General features: G+C 44.8%; 1 pseudogene; it reads left to right on the forward strand.

Moving 5' to 3' along the window:
* LOC123413413 overlaps positions 1 to 3,821 on the forward strand; it is a 62,487-nt pseudogene extending 58,666 nt beyond the window's left edge.
* Positions 3,822 to 17,623: the final 13,802 nt, after the last annotated feature.

The following is a 17,623-nucleotide window of genomic DNA, read 5'->3' on the forward strand; positions in this document are numbered from 1 at the left end:
CAACAACCAGCTCATGAGCACAAAGTCACAAAGTCTATGAACTTCCACTTCTTTCTCTCCGTAGTAGCCTTGTCTCATGCTTCCTCAATAGCACCCATCATGTGTCCATCAAGCTCCTTCTCCTCCACAACCAGCAATGCCCTCGAGGACCAGCTCAGTTAATTTGTGGGCCCGTCCACCTTTATGCCCATGGGCGATAGTTTGATATTGTGAGCCGCTTCTTGCCGAGGAGGCATGGCCCAAAGTGCAACTCCACGAGGATCTTGACGAGCTTCTTAAAAACCTCAGCAAGGCATTGTCGTTCACACCATCTTAGGCAGCAGCAACAACTCTTGCAGCAGCCGCACACAACTCCTCTCTTTCAGCAGCAACAACCATGAAAGTACACGGCCGAACGATAGAAAATGGTGAGGTAGCCGTCTTACAAACCGATCTTGAGATACCCGGCTCACGTAAAATGCACTCGACTACGCTACCGCTAACACACATCGGGCGAGCTAAACACCCCCATGCTACGACCTAGCATACCTAGGCTCCGCGACAAAGCCCTCAAGAGGGAAAACAACGCAGAAAGACGCCGCCGCCGAGTCCATCGGACAAAGGTTTTCACCCGGAGCCCTGACACGAGGAGAAGAACCGCAACGACGTCTTCAGAAAGAGAAGGGTACCCGCGGGTGTCGCCGCTGTTGGCGCCAAGGCACGGAGCTTTCGCTCGGCAACTCACCCGTGCCACTACGAGGCCGCCAAGAGGAGCATGACGATGTTAGATCCCCATATCCGGATCAGGACGCTACTTCTCCAGGAGAGAAAGCACGTCCGAGCTACCTGCTAGCCCACCTCCCGTTGCCCTCACAACCTGTGAAGGGAGCCACCATCATTGCAATGCTGCCCACTGGAGAACGAGTATGCAACCTGCCATCCGGGGCCACTGCCCCGGCATCCCTGTCGCGAGATACCGTCGGTCATGCACCTCACGTCACACATAACTCCAGGTGGAAGAACAATGCCAGTCTATCAGCTCCTAGCCCGGCATCGGTCCCCGAGTCTAGGTAGACGCCTCCACCCTAGGAGGCATCCACACCTGTGTCCCCTACCAATACCCGGTGTACTTGAGGGGACACGACTCCGAGATTGTCGACGATCGCCGGCGAGCCAGCCCCAAGCCCATGGCCAGGCGAGCTCACTCGATGCCATGCCCACGGTCACCGTCGCCGATCCGTGCACCAACACACCGGTATCAGGGCCACCACCAACGAGCATCATACCCGCGTAGGAAGCCCGAGCATCCCTACGAGCACATCCCAGGTCAATCCCAACCTCTCCTACCTGAAGCAAAATCTCTGATCCGCCCCGGGCCCAATCTGACCCGCCCGAGCACGAACCCTAGATCTAGTCCATCCCTGAAACGCATGTAGCCGGCACCATCGGCATTGCGGACTAGATCCACTAGAAGGAGGCTGACATCGTCGCCCCGCGCCGCGCCGCCACATCCCTGCCCGTAGCCGCTGCCACCGGAGGGGAAGCAGAGTTGTGTTACAGTATATGTGGATTGCACTAGCCCTTTCCAATAGTTCAAATTTTTGATTGCTTTGGCTAGTGCATGAAGCTTAACAAGGATAATAAATTCATTATAGTTTGTGGAATATTTCACTAGTTTGACATTTTTTGTAGTTCACAATCTTTAAGGTAAAGTCTAGAGCAGATGTATAAGTGCTAATAATGTGCATCACATTCTTCCAGACATGAGCTCAACCCTGACCTCGGTGAAGTGTATGCTATAGCAGGTTTGAAGAGATCAACAAGGTATATGATCAAAAGTATCATGTCTTCCATACTTATATTTGGTTATTAGAAAACTCTTTTTCAACAATTGCATAACCTTGCAATTGCAAACGAAAATGAACTAGACTGCAAATATAGTTGTGTGTAACTTTCATTATGTTTAATTCTGAGATTTTTCCTTGTTATGGCAGTTGTCATAGTCGTTTCAAGGCATGCAGTTCTTTGATGCTGACGCAGTTCTAACCTTATTTATTAGACTTGTTTGCATGAACAGTCATTCAATTGTTACACATAACATTATATCCATCCCTCTGAGTAACAACATAGGTCTCTCATGACGGTAGCATGATCTCAATTGTACCACTTTGTTTTCAACAAAAATAAGTCAAATCCAATAATTCCTACATACAGTAGGCTCATGCCCTGTGTTAGCACCTAAAACGTAAGATGGAAATGAATGCAAATACAGGAAAACTACGCCTACTGGGAGGATGCGAAACCAGTGACTGCAGGGTTCCACATTAATTTGCAATGGCTTGACATCAACAGTTAAGTTCAGATAAGAGAGGAATAACACGGCCTGACAAACCTCAGGGGACTCCTCATCAACGTCACAGTGGTGCACCCTCTGGGACCACCATCATTGGGGTTAGACCCCTGACTTCTTGCTCCTCGCGAGCCGCAGCTTTCCCTCTCGCCCCAACATTCGCCATGATCAAGCTAGGGTTAGGGTGGAGAGGAGAGGTAGAGCAAGCAAGAATAATAGGGGATACTGGAATGAGCGAGTGAAGTGAACTGGCTTCCAGCCAACTGGCCTAACCCTTATAGACCTCTCCTTAAATTCCGTATTCCCACAATAAAATAATGGGATGGTATGTCCATAACTAGATTGGCTACCTTCATGTAATTAAGAACAATTCCAGTGATGCACATCGGCTTATCCACTCATGAATACTGACATAGCTACTTCTATGTAAGAATAATGCAAAGTGTAATTCGTCATAATGCTTTACAATTTCATTCTACCACTAACCTGTCTCCCTCAAAATTTCTGAAAAATGGTTGATTGGGGCATTTTTGTGATGTTTAACCATCTTCATCGTTAATCCTCACCATTTTATTATTTACAAGTGTTAATTATGATCGTCATATTTTTTCCAGGCTTGTGCGTGTGCTGAAGTTTAAACTTGGAGAAGTGAATTCTATAGCATGTTTGAAGGGATCAACGAGGTATATAGTGAAAAGTGCCTTGCTATATTTTATATCTGGTTAATAGGAAAAATCACGCTTCCTGACCGTGCTCATCCTTGAAAAGCAAATTATAAGAAATCACAATGCAAATATACCAATTTCTGCAGTGTGGAGTTTGCTCATCCTAATTGCGCTTATTGTTGTGGAATTCAAGGCATGCATTTTTTAGTACAAAATAGTTCAGCCATCCTTTTTGTTCATAGGATAGGAATATGATAGGAATAGAAAAATCGTTGGAAGTGAGACGACATGTATCTCAATTCCTATATGGAAAGAGATATGTCATTTGATGTATAGGATAGGAATTTTTACATTGAGCCTAGGGTAATGTTTCTTTTTCTTTAAAATGTGAAGGACCGATTCCTACCTACATAGGAATAGGAGTTCATTCCTACAAACCAAAGGGCTCCAAAGGAAATTTTCAACAAAATTCTTATTCTTAAAATTCCTACAAAATTCATGTAAACGTAAGGAGGCGTCGGTGTTTGCAGACACAAAGTCCTGCTTTTCTTTGTTTTGGCTTTGTTGCCTCCAATGTATAATGCGTGATGCGTTAACTGGTGCAGGATCGTGATTGGGCATGAGAAAGGATTAGTGCTGGCAGACATAAGGCCCTGAGAAGGCGATTTGAGCAACCGAACAAAACCGAAAGGTTAATGCTAGCCATTGGAGTAAATCAAGATGGTTGGAGAAGGCTAAAGAACTGTGGTATTCTTGTGAATCTGATTGGGCTGATTCAATTCGAAACGGCAAACAGACCAAAGAACTGTGAACCATGCATGTAATATTCCCCCTTCTTTTCTAAATATGTTTGTTATTGGCATGTCTTTAAGCAAATTTGATTTGCTGGAGAAACTCCGCCATGGAAAACATTCAATAGAGCCTATGAGCCCCGGTCCTCTTATTTCAGCCGTCTGTTTCGATTTTATTGGTGTCGTCTTTACCCGGTAAAACATGTCACGGGTCTAGCTACTTGACCTTGATATTCTGCTCCCCCTCCCCCTCCCCCTCCCAACCTTAGCCGCCCCACTCCCTCCCCCTCCCTTTCTCGCCGCCACGCGAGGCAGCCGCCGGGCAAGCCCGGGGCGCCAAGGATCGTGGCGGCGGGGCCTTGGCTGCCCTGCCTCTGCGTGGGGAACCCCGGATCTGGAGCGGCGGCTCCATGGATGAGGCACGGCAGGCTAGCAGCCATGCAGACGGTGGATCTGGCGTCCCGGCCGCGCGGGCTGCGGCATCCGGTGGTTGTTGGCGGCCGGCGGCGGCCTCTGCGGTGGCCGGTGCGCGCGATCTGGCGCATCCCCTCCTCCCTTGTTCGGCGTGCGGGCTAGCTTGGTCGGGCCGCGCTTCCTTGGTCGCCGGTTCTGTACAGGAGGCGCTGCTGGTGGCGGGGATCTAATTCGGGCGAAATCCTTGGCCGACCATAGTCGGCCGCATCGACGGCGATGCCTGAGGGCGTCGTTCCCCTCCTTGTAGGCATCGGTATGGACTGATCCCCTCACTTCCCCTTCCCCTAGGTCACCCGGGCGAAAGTCCTAACTTTGTTGGGTGGCGACGGCGCTCACGGCATCGTTCCCTTCTTGAAGGCGCCACTTTGGGAACCTTGGGGCTGGGTGGTGCTTGTGGGTTGTGGGCGACGGCGGTGGTGCGACCCTAGCCTAGCATGGATCTGCGTCCGCTGCTTGAAGATGGACTCGCGTAGGTGGAGGTCATCGTTTGGCGTCATGGTGGCGTCGATGGCGGAGGCACCTGCCAAGGCTGACACCTCAATCTGCTCTGAAGATGAATAGATGGAAGATGATGGGGGCGACACATCTGAGTGAGTCAGACCGGTTTGTGCCCCGGACCCGGTATGTGGCTCGGTCGGGGCCTCCGGCTTTAGATGTTAGGCTTATGTGAGAGGTCTGGGTATTTGGCCCAGCTTGCACCCGTTCATCATATGGATAGGAGTAGCGGCAGATGTTGCCAAGATGACGGATTCAGGCATATTGTTGTACTACTTTATAAGATCCTCGGGAATAATCAATAAAATGATCGCATGCATCTTCCAGATGGAGAGACAGGGGATCACCCTCTTTTTTCTAAAAAAAAAAAACTTATAGCACGCAAGTTTAAAATATTACGTACTGCACAAGTAATCATGAAAAGGAGTGGTGTAGTTTTGCTAGATTTTATAACTGATGTAAGATGCGGCCAATGCTCTGAAGACACCAAAGGAGCGAGGAGATAGAGGCCTGACAATGGATGGCTAAAATGTCCGTGACGATCAAGCCGTTTGACCTGTGATCTGCTTGCTGCAGGACTGAACACCTGTTCTGATCCGGAAGAAGTTGAGGCAGCTGCTGTATTGTCATCATAAATTATTATTTTTGCCATGAAGTCAATGGGAGTCATTTCTTGGCCAATTCTTATACGTAATCATATTTGATTCCAAAAAAGAGATTGGGAACATTTTAACCTTTTTAAGAATTACTAAATTATTTGACGCAGGTGCGCTGGCTCTTTTTTCATGGCCGAGAGCACCAAGTTCCCGTCCTTTCAGGCTGGCTCTTTTTTCATGGCCTTTGTTTCCTTCTGTTCATACAACAATCATTAACCATGCATGTTCTAGGAAAATTGCACAATCGCAGTTGTGTACCATCTTTTTCCATCCATAATCAAACATCCAACTTCTGCTATAAGAAATAAAAACAATCATACGATATTGTACCCAATAAATGGTGCAAAAAACATATACAAAAGAGCAAAAATAGTAATTTTAGTTGGATGGAAACCTTCTTCTAGGTTACACGGTTAGGTAGAGAAAATATGGAAAAGGAAACTCGTTCAAGGGAGCATCACCTTGTTGGTGAATGCACCGGGTGCTTAACTATGAAGGGAGATGAAAAAGGAAAAAAAACTACTGAATTCTAGAAAGAAAATACATCAATATCAGCAATCCGCAATAATCAACCCATTAAATTGTTCTTAAGTTGTGTTCTAGAATTAGACCTATCGTCCAATATATCACTCAATGTTTTGCTTGATATTCTGGTTTATTTCCGATATAAGGGAAAATATGGCGCGCTATGCAAAATAGGGCGGCCCCTTAAGTTTGGAAATTAGCATGCTATAACGAGCTATAGCATGCTATTAGTGAGACATTATGCATCACGGTATCAAATTATGAAATTAATGCTCGATTTTAATAGTTTGCATATGAAAAACATTGTCTTGTGTAAGAAAAATGATAAGATCTCCGAACAATAATTCCAGCTTACAAGTAACACAAATGCCACATTCCAGACATGAGCTCTCAAAGAAATAATATCAATCAAAACATACAAGTCAATCATCTAAAAAGTGGCACAAAAACACATCACATGTACTATCTTTACTTGTGCTTGAAATCATGGTTACTGCACAATATTATTTTGAGTTTTAAAGAAGGACGATGATGAAACATGTCATAGACCTTAAAATAATATCAATGCAAAGTCATACAAACCCAACAACTTCCAACCCATGAATATCATGGTATCCGGGGTGTGCGTGTGGGCGCGCGTGCGCGCATATATAGCAACCCATCATCACTCAAGCAGTACCATCTACTTCTACTAGTTGGAACACTCCTGCATCACATTCAAAACTGAAAAGGCTGAGGAAAAAAAGAGGAATTGGTCATGAATGATAGTAGATGAACATAAATAGAATATGAAAATTGTATTGGGGAATAAGAGACACCGAGAAGAGGATGAGCGTTTCTATGCGGGTCATGCATCAAGTTGCTTGAGGAAGGGTGAATCTTGACACTTTGTCAAGATAGCTCACCAGAATTTCCCGTATGGTGAAATGCAACCGATCAGTGAGGCATATTATGTTTTCAAGCATGTTGGTAACCTCACAAACAACGACCCATGGCAGGACTTCTCTGGGTGGCACAAGGGTGAGCCCCTCGGTTCTCGGCCTAGATCACTGTCGCACATTAGTCGTCAATCAGGGGTGAAGGCTCCTTGTTCAACGAGGTCTTGGACGAGACATAGATGAAGGGAGACAGAAAAAGGGACAACACGACAAGTTGTTGATCTATATGTGGATGCTCTTACCATTTTGGCATCCTGGACCGAACAATCCTTTAGCGGGCTGACGGATGAGTATCTTAGGGCTTCCAAGATTGATTAATGCTATGGTAACATAATGTTACATGGCTTGAAGTAAGAAGTTCTTCCTCTACAAAGTATACTACCTGACATGGCCAACTTGTAGTCCAGTCAGAGATGGTAGAGCAAATGTGTTTTCAAAATTACGTACGAATATAAGACTTCGTCGTCCAAAATTATGTATGAATAGAATGTGTTCTCAGATGCCCATGTTCCGCATGTGTTTGTGTATGGTGTGCCATATTGTTCTCACAAAATTATGTTGCTTCCAAATTCCAACGTGTCTGATATCTTTGAAAACGTCCATTTTTTGAAATGCCAATGGCATTTTTACAACTAATATTATCATTCAAAAATAAAAACTCAGAAAAAGTGAAACTTGTTATCCAAACAGAAAGTTGGCATACTTCACAAATAAAGTTGCCATCCTCGGGTAGCTAAAGTTGCCATCAGAAAATGTCAGAGCAAAATTGCTTTGTGCCACGCGTGTGATACTTATTAGGATCCTATAATATAAAGGTACATTTCATGCTGAATCGAATAACTAATTTTGTATTATGGATGTCGACAAATTTTTCCTTAAACTTGACTTTTGGAATACAAGTAGTATTATCTAAGTTTCACTGCGAAGTGTATTAAAATCATGGAGTGCCAATAAGAAATCAACTCAATTATAACATTAGTCTTTACACGGTGCCACCAATTTTTGTGTATTTTGAAATGATTTCTATCCCTAATTGCTGAAGTAGATGAATTGGTAGATCAGCTTAACAAGTGTGCATCTCTTGGTGCAGGTCGTGCAAAGGCAGTTCTCCGCAGTGCGCATAACAGGCTCCTGTTTTTCATGTTGGAGAAGCTGTGCGCATACAAGGCTCCTATTTTTCATGTTGGAGAAGTCGTGGAGGCGGGCTTGCTACTTTGCATGTGCTTTCTGATTGCTTACTTTTTCAATGCCGCACACCAAGTCCGAAACTTGCCGTGGCGGCGGAGCCATGCTATATCTTGTACTCCCTCCGTTTCTAAATATAAGTCTTTTAAACGATTTTACTAGATGTCTACATACGAAGCAAAATGATTGAATGTACACTCTAAAATGTGTCTATATACATTCGTATGTAGTCCACTAGTGAAATCTCTACAAAGACTTATATTTAGGAACGGAGGGAGTACATGTTCAATGACGCCCACACCAGGACACCTGCTGCCTTGCTTGCAGCGACTACCTCTGCACCGTCTCATCATTCTCATGCGGGATCGCCGTCGTGCTTCTGCGGTAGGGTGAGAAAATATGTATACCGAAACTACGTGTCAGTGAATAGATCTGGTGCTTATATAAAATGAGGAGAAAAAGAAAGGAAGAAAGAAAACACAGATATTGAATATTTTGGAAGAACATACATCAAGGTCCTACATATGAGCAATTCTCCACTATATCTATATCTACAGATCAGTATGAATATAAAAAGATGCAAAGGGGTATGTCCAACTAATCTTGACCATCAAACCATGTCGATTCAACGATTTGGATTGCTCTCAATATGTTTAACATGCAATTATTCTCATGCTAAATGTTAATATCAACGTTAATCACATAATTAACATGTAATTACTATTTTACCAATACCAATGCGCAGTTAATTAATATCCTCCCAAGTATCAATGGGCATTGCACGTACACATTTACTAGTTATTCTTAAAGTGTGTTTCAAACCAAACGCCCGATAGTCATTGTTTTCTTTTCTTGATATATCAGTTTATATGTGTGAATGACAAAGAATTATGCATCACAATTTCACCAAATTATGCAATTAATACTGATTTCAATTGTATTGTTAAACTAATTGTATTATATAAAAGTGAATATAAGATCTCCACACATTAATTGCAACTTGTGCGAACAGCAAAATGCCAAACTCCGGTCATGAGTTCTCAAAGAAAAATATCACTCCAAATTTGTTTAGTCAATTACCTCACATAGCAATTGCGCTGCCTATACTGCTATATTTACTTGGGCTTTACTTCATGACTGATGATGCATAATTTGAAAAAATAACGAATGTGATGAAACATATCATTTAGACCTTACATAATATAAATACACAATTGTACCGAGCCAACAACTTTCAACAATGAACGTCATGACGTTTGGTGTGTGTATGTGTGCATATATACCGCCCCTATCATGATTCAAGCAGTGGCATCTACTTCTACTAGTTAGAACATACTTCCATCACATTCGGATTTAAATGTGAAGGTGAAAGTAGCCTTTGAGAGATGGTAGATAAAATAATACAATGTAAAACTTGTATAAGGGAATAAGAGACATCAGGAAAAGGAGAGACATTCCTATATGAAGCATGCACCGAGTTGGTTTTAGAAGTGTGAGTCCGAGAATCTCTTAAGGTTGGTTTACAACAAAATTTACTATGATGACATGCAACTCATCGACGAGGTATATAATGTTTTCAAGTCTGTTGGTAAGCTCACCAACGTGAGGCTGCTAAAAGTCTACTTAGGGTGGAACAAGGATGACACCTTGAGTTTGTTAGTCGAGATCACCATCGATATAGGTGACATGAGACCCAGATTTAGCATCTTTTATTCTTAGTTTGACTTGGTACAAATTTCAGTTTGGAACAGAAAGTACCTGAGATATGTCGTTGGATTTGTATTATCATCGATATAGGAAGTACAAATGTATTTTCGACTATAGCCATGTAAGAAACTGAAGCTTTGCCGGTCAAAAGAAAAAGAAAACTGAAGATTTGAACGCCTCCTTGTGCTGGGAAACGGATCCGCACAGTACGCAAACTGAGCTCGATGGCGGATTCCCCATGATCCGCTTCCGCTTTTGTGTCTGTTCAATTTCCTTCTCCGCTGTCGGCGGCGGAATGGCGGCGGAGGAGGAGGAGCCGTGCTGCACCTCGCACGCCTTCGACTGCGCCGCACGCCGGGACCCCGCCCTAATTGCCGCCATCCATGCCAGCAACAGAGACCGCCCCTTCGCCTGCGGCGACCTCCTCTGTGTCGTCTCCTTGCTCTCCCTCCGCATTGCCGCCATGCTTCCTCGCCCCTCCACCGCCCACCACGGTGACAACGGGTCCCTAGGTGTGTGAGTGAGCCACGATGCCCTCGGCTGACATTTGTTGTCCGCTGACTCTGAATTCCGAATTTGGAAGCCTAGGCTGCTCGGATCGACACAGGGGAGGCACGAGCGCGACGCCTAGGGTCGTTGGGGTGTACGCCTCGCCGTCCGAGGGTCGTTGGGGTGTACGCCTCGACGTCACAGGGGAGGCACGGGCGCGACAAGTATTTGTTTTCTTTTTCAACCAAATTTAACTTCTCGACAAAAAATTATATGTGGGTTGGAATTTCCTGTTCACATACCTCCTAGATTAAAAAATATATGTCACGTTGGTCGTCATAATTGTCAAAACACTAAATAAAACAAATAGTTATAAAAGATAATATATACCACACCCGAATCATAGATAGGACGAGGACCGACGGAGGCGGATACCAAAACCATCGCACTATATAATAACAAAAAAAATGAAAGTAAGTAATTTATATAAGTATGTATCTAAATCATACAAGTAAGATTTTTTTTCTTTTAAAAAGAAGACAAGAACAAGAGGCTAACCACGGTGGTGCTCACGACGAGATCGGCGCGGGCGATCGACAAAAGGTGAGGACGGGCACGGGACGACACCCTACACATGTGCAGACTCTAAGAAGTTAATTTGAGCATTTGAAATGAGCTAAACTAGCAGTGACAGATGAAAGGATGAAGTAGCTAACCTTTTAAAACACTTGTGCAGTTGGTGCACGGCCAAACCTAGACAAATATTGAGGAAAATGGAGCTTGAAGGTCGAGCTTGGAGAGGAGAAAGCTTAAGTAGTGTGGCTCGGGCATTTCATCGAACACTTCATCTACATGAACTAGAGTGGCAAGAGCATGGCATGGTCACACTTCAACAACCAAAAAACAGAGCAGAGGGTGGGCAGGGGCGAGGGTTTATATAGGCAACACTTTAGTCCCGGTTTTTGTCTAAAATCGGGACTAATAGCCTACACTTTAGTCCCGGTTCGTGTCACAAACCGGGACTAATGCTCCGCGGCAAGCCACATGGCAGTCGTTGGATCTTTAGTCCTGGGTTTTGCCCTGAACCGGAACTAACGAGGTGAACCGAACCGGGATTAATGAGGCGAACTGAAACGGGACCAATGCCCCGACAAACCGAACCGGGATCAATGCCTGGCATTGGTCCCGGTTTTCGTTCGAACCAGGACAAATGGTCTTTCGGCCGAGGCCGAAAGACCCTTTTTCTACTAGTGGAGCGAGTGAATCGATCAGACAGAAGGATCATGTAAAACAGGCTAGTGCTAGCGTGGGCGTATTGGGCTACGCCAGCATAATCTGTACCAAACAAAAAAAAACTGAAATTGCCTATGTCATTATACAAAATTGCAACTCCACTACTATACGTGTAGCATTTGTTGGGGAACAAAAATTTTCCTACGCGCACGAAGACCTATCATGGTGATGTCCATCTACCAGAGGGGATGTTCGATCTACGTACCCTTGTAGACCGCACATCAGAAGCGTTAGTGAACGCGGTTGATGTAGTGGAACGTCCTCACGTCCCTCGATCCGCCCCGCGAACCGTCCCGCGATCAGTCCCACGATCTAGTGCCGAACGGACGGCACCTCCGCGTTCAGCACACGTACAGCTCGACGATGATCTCGGCCTTCTTGATCCAGCAAGAGAGACAGAGAGGTAGATGAGTTCTCCAGCAGCGTGACGGCGCTCCGGAGGTTGGTGGTGATCTTATCTCAGCAGGGCTCCGCCCGAGCTCCGCAGAAACGCGATCTAGAGGTAAAACTGTGGAGATATGTGGTCGGGCTGCCGTGGCAAAGTTGTCTAAAATCATCCCTAAAACCTCCATATATATAGGGGGAGGAGGGAGAGCCTTGCCTTGGGGTCCAAGGACTCCCAGGGGGTCGACCGAGTCAAAGGGGGCAACCCTCCCCTTCCAAACCGAGTCCAACTAGGTTTGGAAGGAGGAGTCCTTCCCCCTTTTCCCACCTCCTCTTTTTTTTCTTTTCTCTTTGATTTTCTTCCTATGACCTTATTGGGCTGTCCCACCAGCCCACTAAGGGCTGGTGCGCCACCCCCAAGGCCTATGGGCTTACCCGGGGTGGGTTGCCCCCCCCCCCCCCCCCGGTGAACACCCGGAACCCATTCGTCATTCCCGGTAACTCCGAAAACCTTCCGGTAATCAAATGAGGTCATCCTATATATCAATCTTCGTTTCTGGACCATTCCGGAAACCCTCGTGACGTCCGTGATCTCATCTGGGACTCCGAACAACATTCGGTAACCAACCATATAACTCAAATACGCATAAAACAACGTCGAACCTTAAGTGTGCAGACCCTGCGGGTTCGAGAACTATGTAGACATGACCCGAGAGACTCCTCGGTCAATTTCCAATAGCGGGACCTGGATGCCCATATTGGATCCTACATATTCTATGAAGATCTTATCGTTTGAACCTCAGTGCCAAGGATTCATATAATCCCGTATGTCATTCCCTTTGTCCTTCGGTATGTTACTTGCCTGAGATTCGATCGTCAGTATCCGCATACCTATTTCAATCTCGTTTACCGGCAAGTCTCTTTACTCGTTCCATAATACAAGATCCCGTAACTTACACTAAGTCACATTGCTTGCAAGGCTTGTGTGTGATGTTGTATTACCGAGTGGGCCCCGAGATACCTCTCCGTCACACGGAGTGACAAATCCCAGTCTTGATCCATACTAACTCAACTAACACCTTCGGAGATACCTGTAGAGCATCTTTATAGTCACCCAGTTACGTTGCGATGTTTGACACACACAAAGCATTCCTCCGGTGTCAGTGAGTTATATGATCTCATGGTCATAGGAACAAATACTTTGACACGCACAAAACAGTAGCAAAAAAATGACACGATCAACATGCTACGTTTATTAGTTTGGGTCTAGTCCATCACGTGATTCTCCAAATGACGTGATCCAGTTATCAAGCAACGACACCTTGTTTATAATGAGAAGACACTGACTATCTTTGATCAACTGGCTAGCCAACTAGAGGCTTGCTAGGGACAGTGTTTTGTGTATGTATCTACACATGTATATAAGTCTTCATTTAATACAATTATAGCATGGATAATAAACGATTATCTTGATACAGGAATTATAATAATAACTTTATTTATTATTGCCTCTAGGGCATAATTCCAACAGTCTCCCACTTGCACTAGAGTCAATAATCTAACCCTCACATCATCATGCGAATTACATTGTAATAAATCTAACACCCATACAGTTCTGGTGTTGAACATGCTTTGCCCGTGGAAGAGGTTTAGTCAGCGGGCCTGCTACATTCAGATCCGTGTGCACTTTGCATATATTTACGTCATCTCCTTCGACGTAGTCGCGGATGAGGTTGAAGCGTCGTTTGATGTGTCTGGACTTCTTGTGAAACCGTGGTTCCTTTGCTAGGGCAATGGCACCCGTGTTGTCACAGAACAACGTTATTGGATTCAGTGCGCTTGGCACCACTCCAAGATCCGTCATGAACTGCTTCATCCAGACACCCTCCTTAGCCGCCTCCGAGGCAGCCATGTACTCCGCTTCACATGTAGAATCTGCTACGACGCTTTGCTTGGAACTGCACCAGCTTACCGCACCCCCATTAAGAATAAATACGTATCCGGTCTACGACTTAGAGTCGTCCGGATCTGTGTCAAAGCTTGCATCGACGTAACCTTTTACGGCAAGCTCTTCGTCACCTCCATCCACGAGAAACATCTCCTTAGTCCTTTTCAGGTACTTCAGGATATTCTTGACCGCCGTCCAGTGATCCACTCCTGGATTACTCTGGAACCTACCTGCCATACTTATGGCCAGTCTAACGTCCGGTCTAGTGCACACAATTGCATACATGATAGAATCTATGGCTGAAGCATAGGGGACGGTGCTCATATGCTCTCTATCCTCATCAGTTGCTGGGCAGTGAGTCTTACTCAATCTCGTACCTTGTAAAACTGGCAAGAACCCTTTCTTGGACTGTTCCATTTTGAACCTCTTCAAAACTTTATCAAGGTATGTGCTTTGTGAAAGTCCTATCAGGCGTTTTGATCTATCCCTGTAGATCTTAATGCCTAGAATGTAAGCAGCTTCTCCTAGGTCCTTCATAGAGAAACTTTTATTCAAGTAATCCTTTATGCTCTCCAAAAACTCTACGTTGTTTCCAATCAGCAATATGTCATCCACATATAATATTAGAAACGCCACAGAGCTCCCACTCACTTTCTTGTAAATACAAGATTCTCCAACCACTTGTATAAACCCAAATGCTTTGATCACCTCATCAAAGCGTTTGTTCCAACTCCGAGATGCTTGCACCAGTCCATAAATGGATCGCTGGAGCTTGCACACCTTGTTAGCATTCTTAGGATCGACAAAACCTTCGGGTTGCATCATATACAACTCTTCCTTAAGGAAACCATTAAGAAACACCGTTTTGACATCCATCTGCCAGATTTCATAATCGAAAAATGCAGCTATTGCTAACATGATTCTGACGGACTTCAGCATCGCTACGGGTGAGAAAGTCTCATCGTAGTCAACTCCTTGAACTTGTGAAAAGCCCTTTGCCACAAGTCGAGCTTTATAAACGGTCACATTGCCGTCAGCGTCCGTATTCCTCTTAAAGATCCATTTGTTCTGAATAGCCTTGCGGCCCTCAGGTAGTACTTCCAAAGTCCACACTTTGTTCTCATACATGGATCCTATCTCGGACTTCATGGCTTCTAGCCATTTGTTGGAATCTGGGCCCACCATTGCTTCTTCATAATTTGCAGGTTCATTGTTGTCTAACAACATGATTGACAAGACGGGATTACCGTACCACTCTAGAGCAGCACGTGGTCTCGTCGACCTGCGTGGTTCGACAGAAACTTGAACCGGAGTTTCATGATCATCATCATTAACTTCCTCCTCAACCGGCGTTGCAACGACAGAGGTTTCCCCTTGCCCTGCGCCACCATCTAGAGGGATGAGAGGTTCGACAACCTCATCAAGTTCTATCTTCCTCCCACTCAATTCTCTCGAGAGAAACTCCTTCTCGAGAAAAACTCCGTTTTTAGCAACAAACACTTTGCCCTCGGATTTGAGATAGAAGGTGTACCCAACTGTCTCTTTTGGGTAACCTATGAAGATGCACTTTTCCGCTTTGGGTTCCAGCTTTTCAGGCTAAAGCTTTTTGACATAAGCATCACATCCCCAAAGTTTAAGAAACGACAACTTTGGCCTTTTTCCATACCACAGTTCGTATGGTGTCGTCTCAACGGATTTTGATGGTGCCCTATTTAAAGTGAATGCAACTGTGTCTAATGCATAACCCCAAAACGATAACGGCAAATCGATAAGAGACATCATAGATCGCACCATCTCTAATAAAGTACGATTACGATGTTCGGACACACCATTACGCTGTGGTGTTCCAGGCGGTGTCAATTGTGAAACAATTCCACATTGTCTTAAGTGAGCACCAAACTCGAAACTCATATATTCACCCCCACGATCAGACGTAGGAACTTGATCTTCTTGTTACGATGATTTTCAACTTCACTTTGAAATTGTTTGAACTTTTCAAATGTTTCAGAATTGTGCTTCATTAAGTAGACATAACCATATCTACTCAAATCGTCAGTGAAGGTGAGAAAATAACGATATCCGCCGCGTGCCTCCACGCTCATCGGACCGCACACATCGGTATGTATGATTTCCAACAAGTCACTTGCACGCTCCATTGTTCCGGAGAACGGAGTTTTAGTCATCTTGCCCATGAGGCATGGTTCGCACGTGTCAAGTGAATCAAAGTCAAGTGACTCAAAAAGTCCATCGGCATGGAGTTTCTTCATGTGCTTTACACCAATATGACCTAAGCGGCAGTGCCACAAAAATATGGCGCTATCATTGTTAACTCTAACTCTTTTGGTCTCAATGTTATGTATGTGTGTATCACTATCAAGATTCAATATGAACAATCCTCTCACATTGGGTGCATGACCATGAAAGATGTTACTCATAGAAATAGAACAACCATTATTCTCTGACTTAAAAGTGTAACCGTCTCGCAATAAACAAGATCCAGATATAATGTTCATGCTCAACGCAGGCACTAAATAACAATGATTCAAGTTCATAACTAATCCTGATGGTAACTGAAGTGAAACTGTGCCGATGGCGATTGCATCAACCTTGGAACCATTTCCTACGCGCATCGTCACTTCATCTTTCGCCAACCTTCGTTTATTCCGCAGTTCCTGTTTCGAGTTGCAAATATGAGCAACAGAACCGGTATCGAATACCCAGGCACTACTACGAGAGCCGGTTAAGTACACATCAATAACATGTATATAAAATATACCTGATTTTTCTTTGGCCGCCTTCTTATCAGCCAGATACTTGGGGCAATTGCGCTTCCAGTGACCCATAACCTTGCAATAGTAACACTCTGTTTCAGGCTTAGGTCCAGCTTTGGGTTTCTTCGTCGGATTGGCAACAGGCTTGCCGCTCTTCTTTGAATTACCCTTCTTGCCTTTGCCGTTTCTCTTGAAACTAGTGGTCTTATTCACCATCAACACTTGATGTTCTTTACGGAGTTCAGACTCTGCGACTTTCAGCATCGCAAACGACTCGCCGGGTGACTTGTTCATCCCTTGCATGTTGTAGTTAAACACAAAGCCTTTATAGCTTGGCGGCAGTGATTGAAGGATTCTGTCAGTGATAGCCTCTTGCAGGAGTTCAATCCCCAGCTCAGCTAGACGGTTTGAGTACCCACACATTTTGAGCACATGTTCACTGACAAACGAGTTCTCCTCCATCTTGCAAGCATAGAATTTATCGGAGGTCTCATACCTCTCGATCCGGGCGTTCTTCTGAAAGATGAACTTCAACTCCTGGAACATCTCAAATGCTCCATGACGCTCAAAGCGACGTTGAAGTCCCGGTTCTAAGCCATACAAGACTGCACATTGAACTACTGAATAGTCCTCCTTACGTGCTAACCAAGCGTTCTTAACATCCTGGTCAGCCGTAGCGGGTGGTTCATCTCCTAGCGCAACATTAAGGACATAATCCTTCTTCCCAGCTTGTAAGATTAGCTTAAGATTACGAGCCCAGTCTACAAAGTTGCTTCCATCATCTTTCAACTTAGCTTTCTCTAGGAACGTATTAAAATTCAGGGTGACTGTCGCGTGAGCCATGATCTACAACACAAATATATTCAAAGTGGACTTAGACTATGTTCAAGATAATTAGAGTTTAACTTAATCAAATTACTCGCTAAACTCCCACTCAAAAAGTACATCTCTCTAGTCATTTGAGTGGTTCATG

The sequence above is a fragment of the Hordeum vulgare genome, chromosome 7H (assembly GCF_904849725.1).
Source record: "Hordeum vulgare subsp. vulgare chromosome 7H, MorexV3_pseudomolecules_assembly, whole genome shotgun sequence".
Lineage (NCBI taxonomy): Eukaryota > Viridiplantae > Streptophyta > Magnoliopsida > Poales > Poaceae > Hordeum > Hordeum vulgare.